The following is an 18,392-nucleotide window of genomic DNA, read 5'->3' on the forward strand; positions in this document are numbered from 1 at the left end:
ATGGTATGCACATGTTGCGTCGGGGCGATAACTAAGAGAGGAAGTGTTGACATTCTTCGAAGGATCCTTCAATGTAATCAGATTTGCCTTTAACAAGTGCTGCAATGCTTGAGAGATTGGCATATTGATTTTGGTGAAGTTTCTTCTCGGTGCATCTAGTCGACGCATATACTTCGGCGGTTGCTCTTTTTGAGGTGCAGATGCAGAGATCAGAACAGCCCCTACAGATTGGTGATGCTCACTTTTGTTGCGACTTTTCTGACTATGCACTGTATTGACTTCATTTCTCCCACTGATGGGCCTCTTCGTAGTACTAGAGGAGGAGCCTACTTGAATTTTTCCACTTTGAATGCCACTTTCGACACGCTCTCCAGTTAATATCAGGTCAGTGAAACCTGACGACGAGCTTCCTAGCAAATGACTGTAAAAAGGGCCAGTTAAAGTGCCCACGAACATGTCGACCAGCTCGCGATCAGATAAGGGAGGTTGAACCCTTCCAGCTAGATCTCTCCACTTTTGTGCGTACTCTTTGAAACTTTCTTTTGGTGCCATGTTCATGCCCCGTAGTTGAGTACGGGTTGGTGCAAGTTCAGCTTTGTATTGATATTGTTTGTAGAAAGCAGCAGCCAGATCTTCCCAGGTGTGAACTTTTGCACTTTCCAGTTGGTAGTATCACTCGAGTTGTGTATCCGACAGACTTTCTTGGAAGAAATGAATCCATAATTTGTTATCTGCCGTATGAGGTAGTATCTTTCTCACATACTTTGCAAAGACAGGAACTTTGAACTTTGGAGGAATAACAACATCTGAGACTAGTCCAAGATCGTTGAAGTCTAAACCAGGTATTTTTTGTATCTCCATAGCTTTCATGCGTTCTTCCAACTGCTGGTATTTGCTATCACCCTGTTCGTCTTTGGAATGATAATCTTCTTCGTTAGCAGAGAGGGAGAATTTGGCAGAACCCTGGTGGCTGTGATTGTCTTCCTGATCACCTTCACCTACTACTTCAGGGATTGGCGCCTTTTTGGGCATCCTCGCTGGGACTCTGACTTTCCTCACGAGGTGGCTTAAACCTACAGATCCCTTGGGCTTCATTTTCTTCTTGCTCATCAGGGCTTTCAGTTCCTGTTGCCCCTTTGCTAGCTCCAAAATTGCTATACGAAATTGGGCGTTTTGTGCCTCGAGATTCTTGATGCTTGTTTCGGAATCCATCCCTTCTAATTGAAATAAACAGCGAGGAGATGAGAAACCTGTTATGTGAAGCTGTTATGCAATGTTTATGAATGAAATGTATATGCAATGTTTTCAAGGATCTTAGAATTTAAATTTGTTTAAACAAAAGAGAAACAAACATTTATTAGTCAAACATTTTATTTCTTTTTTCTTTTCTTTTTTTCTTTTTTTTCTTTGCCTCTTTCGGGCTTACAAGATAAAGCAAAAAAATAAAGAAAATAAAGGATTCTTCAAGCCTCCCATGGACGCTTTCTCTTTGCACCCAGGAACGTGTTGATCTGCTGTTCTTCATGGAGTTGTCTGGTGAGCTCCAACACTTTCCTCTCATAGTCTTGACAGTGTGCTTTGAAGGTGTCCCTTTCTCTTTTTAGTTGAACCCAAGATTTTTGCAACTCTTCCAGGTCAGTTGGCATGTCCGGATGTAGAATAACTCGAGGTTCTTCCCCTTCGACTTTTGGCTCAATAGTCACAGGTAGGATAGCGGGATATGGCATGATGAACTTCTGAGCACGAGCACGCACCCATTTGAGGTAAGGCTCCATGTGAATAGAATTCCATGGTCCTAAAGACTTGCTTTCTACTTTGTAGACACAGCCCCAAGCATGTATAAACCTTCGTTGATATCTTTGGGAATCATCTTCGTAGTCGAACACAATGCCGTGGATGATCATGTCGTGAGGACCATTTCTTCGTGCATATCCAAATTGGCGCAAAGCTAAAGAGGGATTATAGGTGATTCCTCCCCTAATGCCAAGGAGTGGCACATTAGGGTACTCCCCACAATGGTCAATAAGAGTGATGTCTTCTTGAAAGAAGTTGTTCCACCGGATATCTGAATGAGACAAAGACATAATCATGCGAGACCATTGCATCCTTTGCTCGTTTCTCAACACTGATCTGCGAAGGTGTGATGTAAACCATCTAGCCAGTAGTGGTACACAACACATAAGAGTTCCTCGCTTTTTCATGGTACGAGTGTGTAGAGAATGTAGAATGTCTCCCAGCAAAGTAGGTACCGGATTGCGGGTTAAGAAAATGTTGATAGCGTGCACACTTATGAATTGGTCGGGATTAGGGAATAAAACCAACCCATAAATCAAAAGAGCCGCAACTTCTTCAAAAGCTTGGTAACTCCTATCTTTTAATAGTGATCGAGCCTTTCCCATTAAGAACTTAGCAAGCAACCCCTTGACTCCACTCTTTGTTTCCCAATTAGACTCGATTTCTGACTTTCGTAAATGTAAGGCAGCAACAATGATTTCAGGCTTTGGGATCTTTTCTAAACCAGTGAAAGGTAATTGATCTCGAACAGGTAGCCCAAGTAGTTCCGAGAATTCCTCCAAGGTGGGTACTAGCTGGTAATCAGGAAATGTAAAATAATGATGTTCGGGATCAAAGAATTGGAATAGGACCCGTATCATGTCTTCTTCAAATTTTCAGGTAACCAAATGGAGTAGGTGACCGTGCCTTTCGGTGAATTGAGCATTTCTGGGAAATTCTGATATTAATTCCTTAAGTTCAGATGGTACTGTTGAGATGTTGATTCGGATATAATCTCTGGTAGCGGGAGCCATTACCTGCAACAACAGAACAAAGGTAAACTCTTTGATCCTCGAAATGATTAGTGAGAAAATGATATGTTTATGATGTTTATGATGTTATGATGTCAAACATGTGGAAAACACAAACAAATCACACAATAGCCTTAGGTTTAAAGGCTTGCACGAGGTTCATAGGTGATACCCTCCCCGCTGAAGTTGAGTTGGTTTAAACCTGTCTTAGAATGGTATTCGGGTTCTACGATCCTTGGAGACAACATTTCAATACAGCACTCGGACGGCCGATCAAAACATTCCTCGAGGATAACCAACTTTGATCAATTTCAAAGCCAATCACTTAATAGGCCACAGGTCAAGTTCAACTAAAGGTTCTAAGGCAAATCAGTGCTTGATGACATTTCGGAAGCCTAAAATACTCCTTGATCGTTTTCAAGGGATATCAGTACAGACCAAAGTGTCGCACTAACGGTGACTACTAGATCAACAATATCAGTACATGCCGTATGGTTTCCTTGGTCTATTGTCACATACTTAAGGTATCTCGAGATTCGGGTTATAATCTTTCACACAAGTAAATATCCAAACAAACCTTTGAAAAATAGAGCAAACAAGACAAGCAATTGAAAACATCGAAGTGATCTAAACTCTAAGGTAACCCTTTTTTAAAAATATTTTGTTTTTTTGTTTTTTGAAATTCCCCAGCAGAGTTGCCAGTTCTGTCGCCTCGGTTTTTTTGTGGGATGCGAACTGACTCTTCTTTTATTTTTGAGTTGTGAAAATCAGAGAGTCGCCACCGACTTTTATTTTATCCAATTAAGGAAAGGTTTATAAAAGAAACAGAAAAAGACCTTAAAGAGATTTTGAGTTCGGGGGTAAGTTATACAAAGGGAAGGTGTTAACACCCTTTGTATCCATGGTTATCCATGGGCTCTTAATTGCTTAGCTCACTTGTTTGAATTGTTTGTTTTGCTTGAAATGCTTGTATGTGGTTTTAAATATTTTTAAAGAATTAACTTTGTAATGTTCCTTGTGCGGATGTATACAAAGTGTTTATCTTTCGAAAGATATTTTGATGGTTTGAAAAAGATTTTTAACTTTGTAATGATCCTTGTTTGGATATATACAAATTGTTGTCTTTTTGAAAGTTTGTTTTGAAAAAAACAGTGATGTGTAAGATCTTTTGTTGTTTTTTGATTGAGCAAGCAATTAGGAGGTATACCCTAAGTTTATAAGGTTCTTTCCTATTTCTTTAGAAAATTTTCCTTGACTGGATACAGAAGAAAAATTTGAATTGTATTTGAAACAGTAGAATTGATTTTGAAAAGAGTAATAGAGGGATTACCCTAAGAGGTGCAAGTGTGAATGTGTTTTGTTTTCAGATATGTTATCTTTGAGATTAGTGATCTAGCACTTCAATTTTTATTCTTGTCATACATGCAGTTTTATATGTACAGGAATTAAAGTGCAGGAATGTAAAATGCGGAAAGTAAATCTACGCTATTACATCGATTGTGGGAGAAATGTAAACTACGCTATTTACATGATTTTGACAACCTATACACTTATCTATGAATTTTAATGGCAATAAGATAAAGGGAAAATATTTTTGGATTTTTGGATGGTTGATTTTAATTAAATTTAATGCATAAATAATTTAATTAAAAGGTCAAGAATTAGAAATAAAATTTAAACCTAAAAAATTAAATCTAAAATATGTCCAAATTGTTTATTAGTTAATTTTAAAATAAAATTAACTTTTTTGTGATTTTTGAAATGTTTTTGAAATTATTAAGTTAATTAACATATAATTATACAAATAATTATACACATAAATTATGTACAAGATTAGTTCGTGATATGTAAACTTAATTTAAAAAAAAAGAAATATTTTTTTTCTGATTTTTTGATAGGTTAGAAATAATTAAAAAATAAATATATAAATATTATCTAATTAATTGAACAAAATATTTTAATTATGAAGAAATATAAAATATTTTCATGTCAAAAATTAATTAAACATTTTATCAATCTAAAAGTGAAATTAAAATTATTTTTGGATTTTTGAAAGTATTTATAATTAATTATGCAAGAAAAAACAAATTAATTAAGAAAATACTAATATATATGATCCAGTGTGGCAGACCGTAAGGGTCTATGGTGAGCCTGCAAGGCAAGGAGCGTTAGATGAGGGGATCAGATTGATCTGATGGACACGGATGCATGGCACATGGCAATAGCTTAGAAAGCGAAGCACCAGATCTAGGGGCAAAACAAAACGCGCGTTTTTCAAACTGGCCAATAAGATGGCGCCACGCAGTCACCTTCAACCTCCAGCCCGTCGCCTTAGGTCTGTAACCGTAGGTAAAGGTTTTACCTACAGTTTTTGTTCGTCGCTACAAACCTGCAACCTATCAAAACTCCACACAAGCATCAAAAATTTATTGTGAGACCATGGTTAAGCTCGTATGGGTCTCACGAACTCAATAGAACCATTAATTTCCTGAAATTTTGCCTAAAACGAAGAACCCCGAAATAGAGCTCAAGAACCCTAAAATGGTAAGTGCTTCAAACGTCCATTAAAATCAAATTAAAGTTCCGGAAATGATCAGAGCATCTAACCAAACACAAGTATGCAATTACATCTTGTTAAATATGCATGTATGATTATATTTTTGTAGGTTTTTGTTTGAACAAACCGTGAGCTATGGAGCTTGATTTAGGAGGCTTTGGTTGATGGAAATGATTGGGATAGTTTCAGAATTACTCGAGGAACGTGTTTGGATGATTATTTGCACTTGAATCTAGCTTAAACTCAAAATTCGAATTTTAAATTTCTTTGAAATTTTCAAGTTTGATACAAGTATGTTTTTGGTTCAGAATTCGTGTGTGTGTGTTGCTGATGGACTCAAGCTATTATATAGGCAAGATTGAGTGCTTAGAACTTAAGCGACCATGCTTTTCTTCCATACTTGAGTGCCTTTGAAATTTTGAATTTTTTATGAATAAAAGCTTTGAAAGTCTTGGCCATGGCTTCAATTTTCTTCACCCCTCTTGCCATAGGTCTTCTGTACCTCTATGCTTCAGAATTTGGATCAAACTTGGTGACTCAAGCTAAAGACAAAGCATTGGATCATTATCTTGGATCATTTCTTTTTTAATTTAACTTTAAATGAAGTAAAATTAAATCAAAAAAAGAAATAAAAATGTTATGGGCCTAATGTTGGTCGTGGGAGGCCTTAAACATTATTAGGAACATGTTTGGATCACAAATGCTTGGGCCCTTTTGGAAAAAAAAACAATTTTGATCAATGTTGGTTTCATGCATTTTCCCAAAAAATGACCAACTTCAACAAGGCATAACTCCATCAATTTTGATCATATGAAGAAGTTCTTGTACTTTTTAGAAACCTCATGATGTCCTCTACAAGCTACTTTGGAAGCTTTTTTGCATTTGGAGAAGTTATCTTGATGTTATGGGCTTTGACAAAAAACTGCTTTTTGTTGACTTTGAAAATGACCTGTAATGTCTGAGCTCATATTTTCCAAATGGTAAATCCAATGACCATGGGACCAATTTCATTTGAAAGATAATTGAATTTCCTTCAAAATAAGCTTTGGTTGGAATTTTTCGGATGAACGAGGAGACATTTATGGCCGGTCAAAGTTCAGTTGACTTTTTAGGAGAAAACCCTAATTTTGAAACTTAGAGTGAATATGGATGTTGACAAAATATGGATGTTGACCAAAATATGGATGTTGACAAAAAAATTCATTTTTGACTGTCTGTTGACTTGTCGGTCAAACTGGTCGTCTGTTGACTATTTGAGCTGTTGATTGTGCGTCCGAGCGAATCGAAGTTTGAAAATTTGTCTGGTGATACTTTGAGACATATGGAGATCCATGAAATCCATTTGAGGTCTCAAAAAACTTGTTCTCCTGAAAAAAACAAAAACCCTAGTTAGGGACTGTTTGTGTAGGAGACAGTTAAGCGTACCTGATTTTTGTGCAGTGTTGAGTCTCTGCTGATCATGTGATTATCAGAAGACTTCTAGAACAAAAATATTGGAATTTTGAAATGCAAAAGATTGATTTGACTGATGGTACAAACACGGAGAATCGTGCTGTCATCGGGTTTGACTGTTAACTGGCTGTCCGGGCATTAACGTAACAGTTAAAGTGAAAACTTTAAAGTTAATTTTTTCTTTTTGTTTTTGTTGTGTTAATGGTGAAAATTATTTACATGAGTTGTTAGAAAAACACAAACATAATAAATAAATAAAATATACCGTACGCGAACGAAATTACTAATAATAATCTTGAGAAGGATTTAATGAACAGAAAAAGAAATATTTAACTAGCAATAAACACACATAATATTATCTCGATAATTAAGTGACAGTACAATAGACAATACAATATTTAATACTGACACTACAAATATTACATAATATAACGAACAGTACGACAAATATAATGAACGGTACGTTATTTGAAAGCGAAAGATACGACAAACTTTAAGTATGACGATTAAAAACCCATGCTATAAACAACAATATATAGATGTACGGGAGTGCAAGCATCCCAGGTCCGTATTTTTCAGGATTATGCAGACAGAAAAAGTACATGATCACCACAAAAACAGTGATGACCACAAGAAAAAACGTATCCGCCCACTTTGCCATTTTTGCTGGGGAAGAAGAGAAAATAATTATGAGATAGTATGATAGAAATTTGGGAGATGAGTGAAATTTGATGTGAGATTTTATGGAAAAAATGAGGGGTGTCTATAGAGTGAAAAGAGGGATGGAGACGTTGGGGAATGAAGTGGTACCGTACAAAAAAGGAAAGTTTGAATGATAGTAGGTTTTGAAAAAAATACTTGGTAGGGTTTGAAAAGAAAGATGTATAGAATAAAGTTAGGATTTGATTTGAAAGAAAGAGATTTGAAAACAATAATATAGTACAAAAATTAGTGGGAAACAAAACTAATAAATAATTTAATTGTTACCAGCACAGTTTGAATCCCCGGACTCTGTAACTACAAAAATTTAATTCTGTACCAATTGCGTCAGTATTATTTATCTGAAAATAAATCTCAAATAAACAATGTGTGAAGTGATAAACAGTATTTGGCGTTTGTGTAAGAATAAATTCAACAGCGAACCCAAAATACCGTATAAAAAATATCCTAAAATCTGAGTATTCATAAAATCAGGATATTTATGAAATAAAATCCAAGATTATATGAAACTCCCAATTTTTAGACAGAAGTCTGTTGCCTTCTTTTTTTGAAAAAAGATGCGGGCAAATTTTGGGGTATAACAGCTACTCTTGGAAAGGAGTTTGCTAAGTCTATGCAGGCTGAGTCCAAGATGAGTATGATGGGAGAACTCAAGTACTTCCTTGGGATTCAAATCAATCAAACTTCTGATGGAACATATGTTCATCAAACGAAGTATGTGAAAGAACTTCTGAAGAAGTTTAAACTTTCTGAAAGCAAAGAAGCCAAAACTCCTATGCATCCAACGTGTGTCCTAGGTAAGGATGAGGTAACTAAGAAGGTAGATCAGAAGTTGTATAGAGGTATGATTGGATCTCTTCTATACTTGACTGCTTCTAGGCCTGACATTTTATTCAGTGTCCGTTTGTGTGCAAGATTCCAATCAGATCCTAGAGAATCTCACTTAACAGCTGTTAAGAGAATTCAGAGGTATCTGAAAGGTACTACTAATGTTGGTTTAGTCAACAGAAGATCTAAAGAGTACAACTTAGTAGGATTTTGTGATGCTGACTATGTTGGAGATAGAGTTGAAAGGAAAAGCACTTCTGGAAGTTGTCAATTTCTTGGAAGTCACTTGATCTCCTGGTACAGCAAGAAGCAAGCTACCATTGCCCTCTCAACAACAGAAGCAGAATATGTTGCTGCTGCTGGTTGTAGCACACAAATGCTCTAGATGAAGAGTCAGTTAGAAGATTATCAAATATATGAGAGTAACATTCCTATCTTCTGTGATAATACTTCTGCTATATGTTTATCTAAGAATCCTATCTTACATTCCAGAGCTAAACATATTGAGATTAAACATCATTTCATTAGGGACTATGTTCAGAAGGGTGTTCTTTCATTAAACTTTGTGGATACAGACCATCAATGGGTTGATATATTTACAAAACCCCTTGCTGAAGATAGGTTTAAGTTCATTCTGAAAAATATAAGTATGGATTTATGCCCAGAATGAGAAGATGAGAAGTTCTGACGTATGGATAAGCTCTGAAATGTGTTTGGATTATCTTCTTTTAAGAAGTTCTGATGATGATCAATTAGAAGTTCTGATTCTGTTATCACTGACGTTTCATTATCTAAGTTGATTCAGAAGTTCTTTAATAGTAAAACAGTTGTCACCAGTTTTCCAGAAAATGAACACGTGTTCACTCTTTTTGGACAAGCATGCGTACAGTTAAGGAGACACCTCCCTATGTAACTGTGCAAATCATTTCAAATTTCACATTATCTCTCCTAACGTCATCTCACATTAAATGCATTTGATTCCATGTTTTCTGTAATCATATTCATTCAAACATATTGCATTTCAATTCAAATTCGTCCCTTTATATACTCATCTCCCATTCATTTCAGTCTTTTTACATTCTCTCTCTTCATTCATCTCTCTCTTTCTATTTTTCTCATTTTTTGCATAAACCCTAGTTCGTTACCAAATCCTCAGTATATCTCCATGCTTTCTTCATCAAGCTCCTCAAGTAAAGAAGAAACGTCTTCTGCTCATCTTGTTCATCGCAAGTATGGTTATGCTCCATTGAAGACATGCTCCATTCTTTCAACTGAACTGGATGTTCTGTGTGAATCTTCGGTAGATTTTGAAAATCTAAGATTACATGGTTTCAACACTGATGCTGAGACAATGGCATAAGGTTGGTCAAACTACCTTGATAGATTGGTTGGACCAATTTATCCTACTTTAGTAAAAGATTTATGGGCTCATGCAACAGTTACCCCAACTGCAATCATCTCCTTCGTGTTAGGGCATGAAGTGTGATAACTCAGAAATTAATCAGTAAGTTGTACAATCTGGATGATGAAGATGGAAGCACAGGTGCTCTTTCTGGTAGAGTTTGTTGGACAACAGTTGAGAGACAAATATCTAATGCTTCAGGTATTGCATCTCATCAAACTGGTTTGTTGAAGCCATTCTACAAAGTTTGGGCTGAGATTATTCTAGGATCTCTCTATCATAGAAAGAGATCTTTTACCTCAACTTACATCAATCCGGATCATAGGTATGCTCTCTTCTGCATTGGAAGAGGGATTGAAGTTAACATCTCAAACATTCTATTTCAGAATTTGAAAACAAGTATTGAAGAATCACGAGATGAAGAACGCAAGAAGTTTCCAGACTTCAAGAAGAATAATATTCCCTTCGCCAGAATGATTTCAGACATTCTGATAGAAAGTGACTTGTTGGATCCTCTAAGGACTATTGGAACGTCCAGGTTCTTTGGTGTCATTCAAGGACACGTTATGAATGGTTTTGATCTACAAAGGATGTGTCTAATTGAGAATGTAACTTCTATTCCAAGAATATTTCCCGATATTCTGACCAGAAAGGTTCCTGTTGAAGGCCTTGCTTCCTTGTTCAAAGAAGAGCTTAACAAGGTTGTTAAGCGTTATTTGAACACTTCTATAAAAGCTCAATCTTCTGTTGATCCTGCATGGATTCGAGGAAGAGTGCTTCCTTCTCTGGCTGAGCTGCAGTAGAAGGAGCAAAAGAAGAAAGAAGCAAGATTGAAGAGAAAATCTTCAGAAGAAGAAGCTAAGCAAGCTAAGAAGCAAAAGATCTCTTTTGATCCTTACAAAGTAAATTCTAAAGAATTCCAACAGAAGCGCATCAGGGATTCTTTCTGTGTTTTAAGAGCTGGCAATTCCTCTAGGAAAAGGCCTCCTTCTCCTGAACCTCAAAATACTCTCACCATCCCAAACATTATCCAACCACCTCCTTCTCCTATTATTCTTAACCCCCAACCACTAAACGTTTGTCCCCCAACACCTTCTAATACCCTTTCCTTACCTGACAGAGAATCCTACCCTTATTCTCTTCTTTACCCTTACTATTGCTTCACTTTAACGCTCCTGAACCCACCATTCCTATTGATTTTGCTTTGTTCAGCTTAAAGTTCAAAAATAGGATGGAAATTCTGAGAGCTGCTCATGTCTCCCAGCTGGATCATGTTGCTACTCGAGGCTTATGGAATCGTTTTAGAAGGGAATTTTGGAATGATGCACTGAAAATCTAGAGGATATGTGTTGCTGAAGCATCTGGATCTTCTGGTTACTACTTGGATCTTGATGATGGCATGTACTATCATCCCATCAAAAACTGTAGAGCTCTTGAGGAGAAGAAGTTCGCTGATGAGTTGGAAGATGAACCATGTCTGAATATGGTTGTTTGGAAGCCTCCGTATTCGGTTCTGACTAGAGACTTTCAATGGTTATTCAACTGGCTAAGAATGAATCCTTCTGAGGAAGCACCAGATATGGTTATTCCTGAAGTTGTCTACCCTTCAGAAGTTGCTGCTCCCATTCCTCCAAAGAATCTTGGTGCGATTCTTCAAGCAAGTATCCACATTTCTAACAGAATTTGCAAGTTCTATGTCTTTGAGTGTCTTGCAGGATTGAAGACATTCTAAAAAGCTCAACATGAGAAGCAAAGACATGGGGAAAAGCAATTCTATATAGAAACAAGCTCATGGAAATTGAAGCAAGCTGAGTGCTGTGAAGCCCCAAGATCAGAAACAAGAAGGAAGAATTTTCTGATATTCTTGTGATAGAATATGCTCTAACACATTCTTACTCCTTGATAGAATAGGCAAACTTACTATCTCATCCAATAGGGAACCGGAAAAATTATTTACAATTATGATGATCCTGCAGAATTTGGTCACCTTGGAGGTAATGAAGAGGAAGGACATGATCTTGACATGCCAAATGATGATGATCACACCATGGAAGATGTTCCTCATGATGGGGATTCAAATTGGCAATTGATTCGATAACATATCCTTTCATTGTTAATCCCAATTATCTTGTGGTTCTAGCACATATACAACTCTTGCAATAGTGGTCCGGAATAGACGCAAGTCGATTCAGAACCGCTTTCGCTTAAGTTTGAAATAATTCCGAAAAACTCTGTGAGATCTATTCACCCCCCTCTAGATCCTTAAGCCTAGCGTCTAACAAGTGGCATCAAGAGATCTGGTTTATTCCGTGCTACGTGAAACACTTATTGGAAAGATGGCTTCCGAACCTAAAGGGGCTCACAATAGAGCTCCAGTTTTCAACGGTGAAAATATGGCTATTGGAAGGATTGTATGTGTGTTCACATCAATGCCATTGATAGGAACATCTGGACAGCAATTGTCAATGGTCCCTTTCAGATCACCATGACAAATGCAGCTGGTGCCGTTGTTCCAAAATCAGAAATTACTTGGGATGCTGAAGATGAAAAGAGATATGGATACGATTGGAAAGCGAGAAACATTCTAATCTCAGCTCTAGGAGTTGATGAATACTATCGCGTTTCCCATTGCAGATCCGCTAAAGCTATGTGGGACACATTGCAAGTTGCCCATGAGGGAACGGATGATGTCAAACTAGCTAGAATCAATACGTTAACTCAAGAGTTCGAACTCTTTCACATGGAAGATGGTGAATCCATCGAAAACATGCAAAAGAGATTCGTTCATTTGAAAAATCGTTTAAACTCTCTTGATAGACCTGTTTCCAATGCAGTTGCTACTAACAAAATCTTGAGATGCTTGAATAGGGAATGGCAACCCAAGGTTACGGCAATAAAGGAAGCAAATGATCTAAACACCTTAGACATCACCACTCTCTTTGGTAAACTAGAAGAACATGAACAACATCTTAAATGCCTTGACAAGCATGAGAAAAGGGCAAAGAAAGAGAAGAACATGGAGAAAGAGGTAGAGAAGAAGTCAATAGCTCTAAAAGCTTCAAGCTCCAAGACCTCAAAACAAGAGCTAGAGGATAGTGATACAAGTAATGATGAAGACTCCGATGATGAGGAAATGGGACTGTTTGTGCGAAGATACAACAAATACTTAAAGAAAAATGGAGCAAAACATTCCGACAAAGGCTTGATCAACTATAGAAAGCAATCAAACAAGTTCAAACAAGATGACAATAACAAAGGAAAGATTAAAGGTCCTTGCTTCAATTGTGGCAAAGTCGGTCACTACAAACCGGATTGTCCATACCTTAAGAAGGAGAAAGAGAAGAACCAAAGCGAAGGTCACAACAAATCTAGAAGAGCCTACATAGCATGGGAAAATGATTCATCGAGTGAAAGCTCATCAAGCGATGAAGAAGAATCAGCAAACTTATGTCTTATGACTCATCAACACAAGAAAAAGAAACGTGTAAGTCATCTTAAACCTGAACTTGTAGATAAAGTATCTCACTCTCAATTAAAACTTGCTTTTGAAGAATTACATAGAGATGCAATTGAAGCTTTTAAACTTTTGGCCTCAAATAAGAAAATCTTTTCATATCTTGAATCAAAAGTTGAGAAAACCGAAAAGGATATGGAAGCTTTAAAACAATCTATGCTAGATATTCAAAAGGATAAAGTTGAGATAGATCATACATCATGGCTTGGTTGTGAGACATGTCATATTTGGCAAAAAGAAGTAAGAGATCTAAAAGCCAAATTAGACAAGGCTCTACAACCAAAAGTGACTTTTGCGGTTGATCCAAATAAGTTCAAAAGATCGTATACTCCTTTATATAGTAAATACACTTTTGTACCAAAAGTATCAACTAGCAAAACAGCATATTCTCATCATATTACCTGTCACTATTGTTGCAAAAAGGGTCATACCATTGAAAAATGCAAATTTAGGAGGATTTTGGTTCCTAAAGGAGTATTTCAATGGTTACCCAAGTGCAACAAATTATGTACTCACTACCAAGGACCCAATGAAAATTGGGGACCTCCCTCTCTAAATTAATTTTGCAGGAAAAGTGTCTTGACATTGCCGAAAGGTTGTGGTTCCTTGATAGCTGATGTTCAAGAAACATGACGGGAGACATATCACTTTTTGTTGAGTTTCACGCAAAGAAAAAGGTGTATGTCACCTATGGAGATAACAATCGGGGAGCTATACTTGGTAAAGGAAGTGTAGGTAATCCCTCTACCACAACTATAACTGATGTATTACTAGTAGAAGGTCTTAAACATAACCTCTTAAGTATAAGTCAATTGTGCGGCAAAGACTTTAAAGTAACTTTAACAAATTCTGGTTGCACAATAGAACATATTAAGAAAAGAGACATTATGTTTAATGGCTTAAGAGTAAACAACATCTATATGCTAAACTTGGAAGAAGTATCTAAGTCAAGTACCAAGTGTCTAATTGCTCTAGGCGAAGACTCGTGGCTTTGGCATAGACGCCTCGCTCACATTAATTTTGACTTACTTAACAAGGTTGTCACAAAAGACTTAGTAATCGGCTTACCAAAAATAAAGTTTTCAAAGGATCATCTATGTGATGCTTGTCAAAAGGGAAAGCAAACAAAAACCTCTTTTAAATCAAAGAACGTGGTTTCAACATCACGCCCTCTTGAACTACTTCACATGGATCTCTTTGGCCCTTCAAGGACTAAAAGCATATATGGAAACATCTATGGTTTTGTCATTGTCGATGATTACTCTAGATTTTGTTGGACAATCTTTCTACCTAGCAAGGATCAAACTTTTCTAGCTTTCACTCAATTTGCAAGGTTATGTCAAAATAAAATGAACACCAAAATAGTTGCAATTCGAAGTGATCACGGTGGAGAATTTGAAAACTATCTTTTTGAAAAATACTGTGATAAACATGGAATTGATCATAACTTTTCAGCTCCTAGAACACCACAACAAAACGGAGTGGTTGAACGTAAAAATCGTGTTCTAGAGGAGTTGGCAAGAACAATGCTCAATGAGGGTAGTCTACCTAAATATTTCAGGGCTGACGCTATTAGCACCGCATGTTATGTTTTGAATAGGATACCAATACGTCCTATACTAAACAAAATGCCATATGAATTATTAAAGGGTAGAAAACCAAATGTGTCACATCTCCACGTATTCGGTTGCAAATGTTTTGTGTTAAACAACGGTAAGGATAATCTTGGGAAATTCAATGCTAAAGCTGACGAAGGCATCTTTCTTGGTTACTCTCAATCTAGTAAAGCATCTTACTTATAGTAGAAGAGTCAGTACATGTGTCCTTTGATGAATCTTATGCAAAACATGTCGAGAAAGGTATATCCTTTGATAGTGCAGGCCCATCTACTGAAGACATTGTCAAAGATAAGGAAGACGAGAGTGAAAGTGTTGTGAAGAAAGGTGCTGAGAAAGAGAAAGATGTCTCATGATGATACTGAAAAAGAAAGCATCTCAAACAATGAAGAACTTCCTAAGGCCTGGACAAACGTAAAAGATCATCCAATTGACAACATAATAGGGGACATCTCAAATGGCGTTACAACACGCTCCAAGATAAGCTAAGGACGCATTACTTGATGAGCATTGGCTAATGGCCATGCAAGAAGAATTAAACCAATTTAAACGGAATGATGTTTGGGACCTAGTCCCTCATCCGGGAGATCATCAAGTAATCGGCACTAGATGGGTTTTTCGTAACAAACTTGATGAAAACAGAGTTATTACTAGAAACAAAGCTAGATTAGTTGCTCAAGGTTACAATCAAGAGGAAGTTATCGATTATGAAGAGACATACGCTCCCGTAGCACGTCTCGAAGCTATTCGTCTCTTACTTGCTTATGCTTGTTCAAAAGACTTTAAACTATTTCAAATGGATGTTAAAAGTTCTTTCTAAATGGCTATATAAATGAAGAGGTCTACGTCGCTCAACCACCCGGCTTTGAGAATTACATGTATCCAACTCATGTTTATAAGTTGAAACGTGCTTTATACGGTCTCAAACAAGCCCCTAGGGCTTGGTATGAACGTTTGAGCAAATTTCTACTTAGTCAAGGATACTTTAGGGGTAAAGTTGACACTACTCTCTTCATTAAAAGAAAAGATAAAGATATACTCTTGGTTCAAGTTTATGTAGATGATATTTTATTTGGGTCGACTAATGCAAAACTTGTCAAAGAATTTACTAAGCTTATGCAGAGTGAATTTGAGATGAGTCTCATGGGAGAGCTGAATTTCATCCTTGGCCTACAAATCAAGCAACTTAGTCATGGAATGTTCGTAAGTCAAACCAAGTATTGTACAGAGTTGCTTAAAAGATTTGGAATCAGTGAGGCAAAGGAGATTGACACACCTATGGCAACAAATAGTAACCTAGACAAAGATGAGAAAGGTAAAGAGGTTGATGTGAAATTGTACCGAGGTATGATAGGTTCACTATTGTATCTCACAGCTTCAAGACCGGACATCATGTTTAGTGTATGTATGTGTGCAAGATACCAATCTTGTCCAAAGGAATCACACTTAAAAGCTGTAAAAAGAATTCTGCGATATCTACGTGTAACTACTACATATGGCCTATGGTATCCTAAAGGTAATGAATGTTATTTGGTGGGATTCTCCGACTCAGACTTTGCTGGATGCAAATCCGACAGAAAGAGCACCAGTGGGACATGTCATCTATTCTCAAATTCATTGATAAGCTGACATAGCAAGAAACAAGTATCAGTTGCATTATCTACCGCTAAGGCAGAATACGTAGCTGCCGGAAGCTGCTGTGCTCAGATATTATGGATCAAGCAACAACTCATTGACTTTGGTATTAAGCTTGATCGCATACCTATCATGTGCGACAACACAAGTGCCATAAACTTGAGTAAGAATCCTGTTTTACACTCACGAAACAAGCACATTGAAATAAGGCATCACTTCCTAAGAGATCATGTTGAAAAAGGAGAAGTTATATTTGAACATGTAGAGAGCAAGAAGCAACTAGCTGACATCTTCACCAAACCCCTTGCAACGGAGCAGTTCTTCAACATTCGTAGGGAATTAGGGATATTAGATATCTCTAATTTGAGCTAAATGCGTTTGTTTTCTTAATTTTATTCCTTTACTTTATATATATTGATTATGCTCAAGCTAACATCTCACTTAGTATGAAGGTAGTTTATCATCAAATCAAGCATCATTCCACATTGACTAGAGGATTACACCTCATTCTACGAAATGATTACGAGATACCTACAATTGAGAAAGTGGTAACATGTTTATTGTTCACTTCCAAAAATTTTATTGATACTATAATATGCTATCAATTAACATGCTTATAGTGACGTTATATATGCTTTTCCATATCTCATTTACACACATATGTTAATCATAATTCTTCATAACATATCAAGTTTTGGACATACAAGCATGTAGAATAAGCATTTCACCAACATTCATAAACATATCACTGCATTTCTAACATTTGAGGCAATTTAGGTCGACCTAATTCGTCTCTGCGTCGACCTACAGAAAATTTTTTCCCAATTAACAAAATCATGCTCAGTTACGTCGACCTACACCTCTTTTAGGTCGACCTAATTTGAATTTTTTTTAGGTCCTTCTGCTAGGTCGACCCAGCCTCCCTTTAGGTCGACCTACTGATACAAAATTTCCCAAATTGGGCCTGTTGGTCGACCCAGCCCATCTCCATTCATCATTATGCATATCTTTCTCATTCTTCCTCATTCCAAACCCTTGTGTACGACCAACCCTAACTCTCCCACATCAAAACTCCTCTAAAATTCATCCTTCTCACACAAATCTTCAACAAACATGCCACCAAAATCAAGAAAAGGAAAGGAAATTGCATCCGGATCATCCTCTCAACCGGTAAGTGCTATAGCCCTTGTTCATCCTGATTGCAAAGAAAATTTTGAAAAGTGGCAAATGAAAAGGAAAATAGTCAAGCAATATGTCTATAACCCACATGTTGCCAAACGTATGCATATTCCTGATGTTGTAAATCTGATTCAGCATCAAAATATTCACCCCTTATTGGAATGTGACACTCCGTACTGTGAGAATATCGTTAGGGCTTTCTATGCAGGGTTCCAAAAGGAGGACGGTTGTAATTTTCGATTTAAGATGGGGTCGAAATCACATGTTGTTGACAATAGGGCCTGGATAAGCATCTTTGGCCTTACACTTGTGGGAGATGAATTCCGTATAGAAGACGGTGAGCTACCGGCCAACTATGATCATGTGGCTTACATGAAATCAATTCTCAAAGACCCTTCCGTCTTTGACAAGCTGAATGAAACAATCACCGCTGGTCAATTAAAGAGAGATCCTAGGCTCCTAAATTGGATCATCTCAAGAGTCATTCGACCATGAGCAGGAGGATTCTCAAGAATTGAACGCAATGAAGTTGTGTTAATGTATCTGTTGCAAAACAGAACGCGTGTACACTGGCCACACTTTCTAACTGCCAAGTTCCATGAGGTACAGCAGAAAACTACTGCTCTATGTTATGGGTCAATCATTCAAACAATTGAGAACCACTTCGGCATGAAACTTGATAATT

This window comes from Vicia villosa, linkage group LG6 (genome assembly GCF_029867415.1).
Source record: "Vicia villosa cultivar HV-30 ecotype Madison, WI linkage group LG6, Vvil1.0, whole genome shotgun sequence".
Taxonomy (NCBI): domain Eukaryota; kingdom Viridiplantae; phylum Streptophyta; class Magnoliopsida; order Fabales; family Fabaceae; genus Vicia; species Vicia villosa.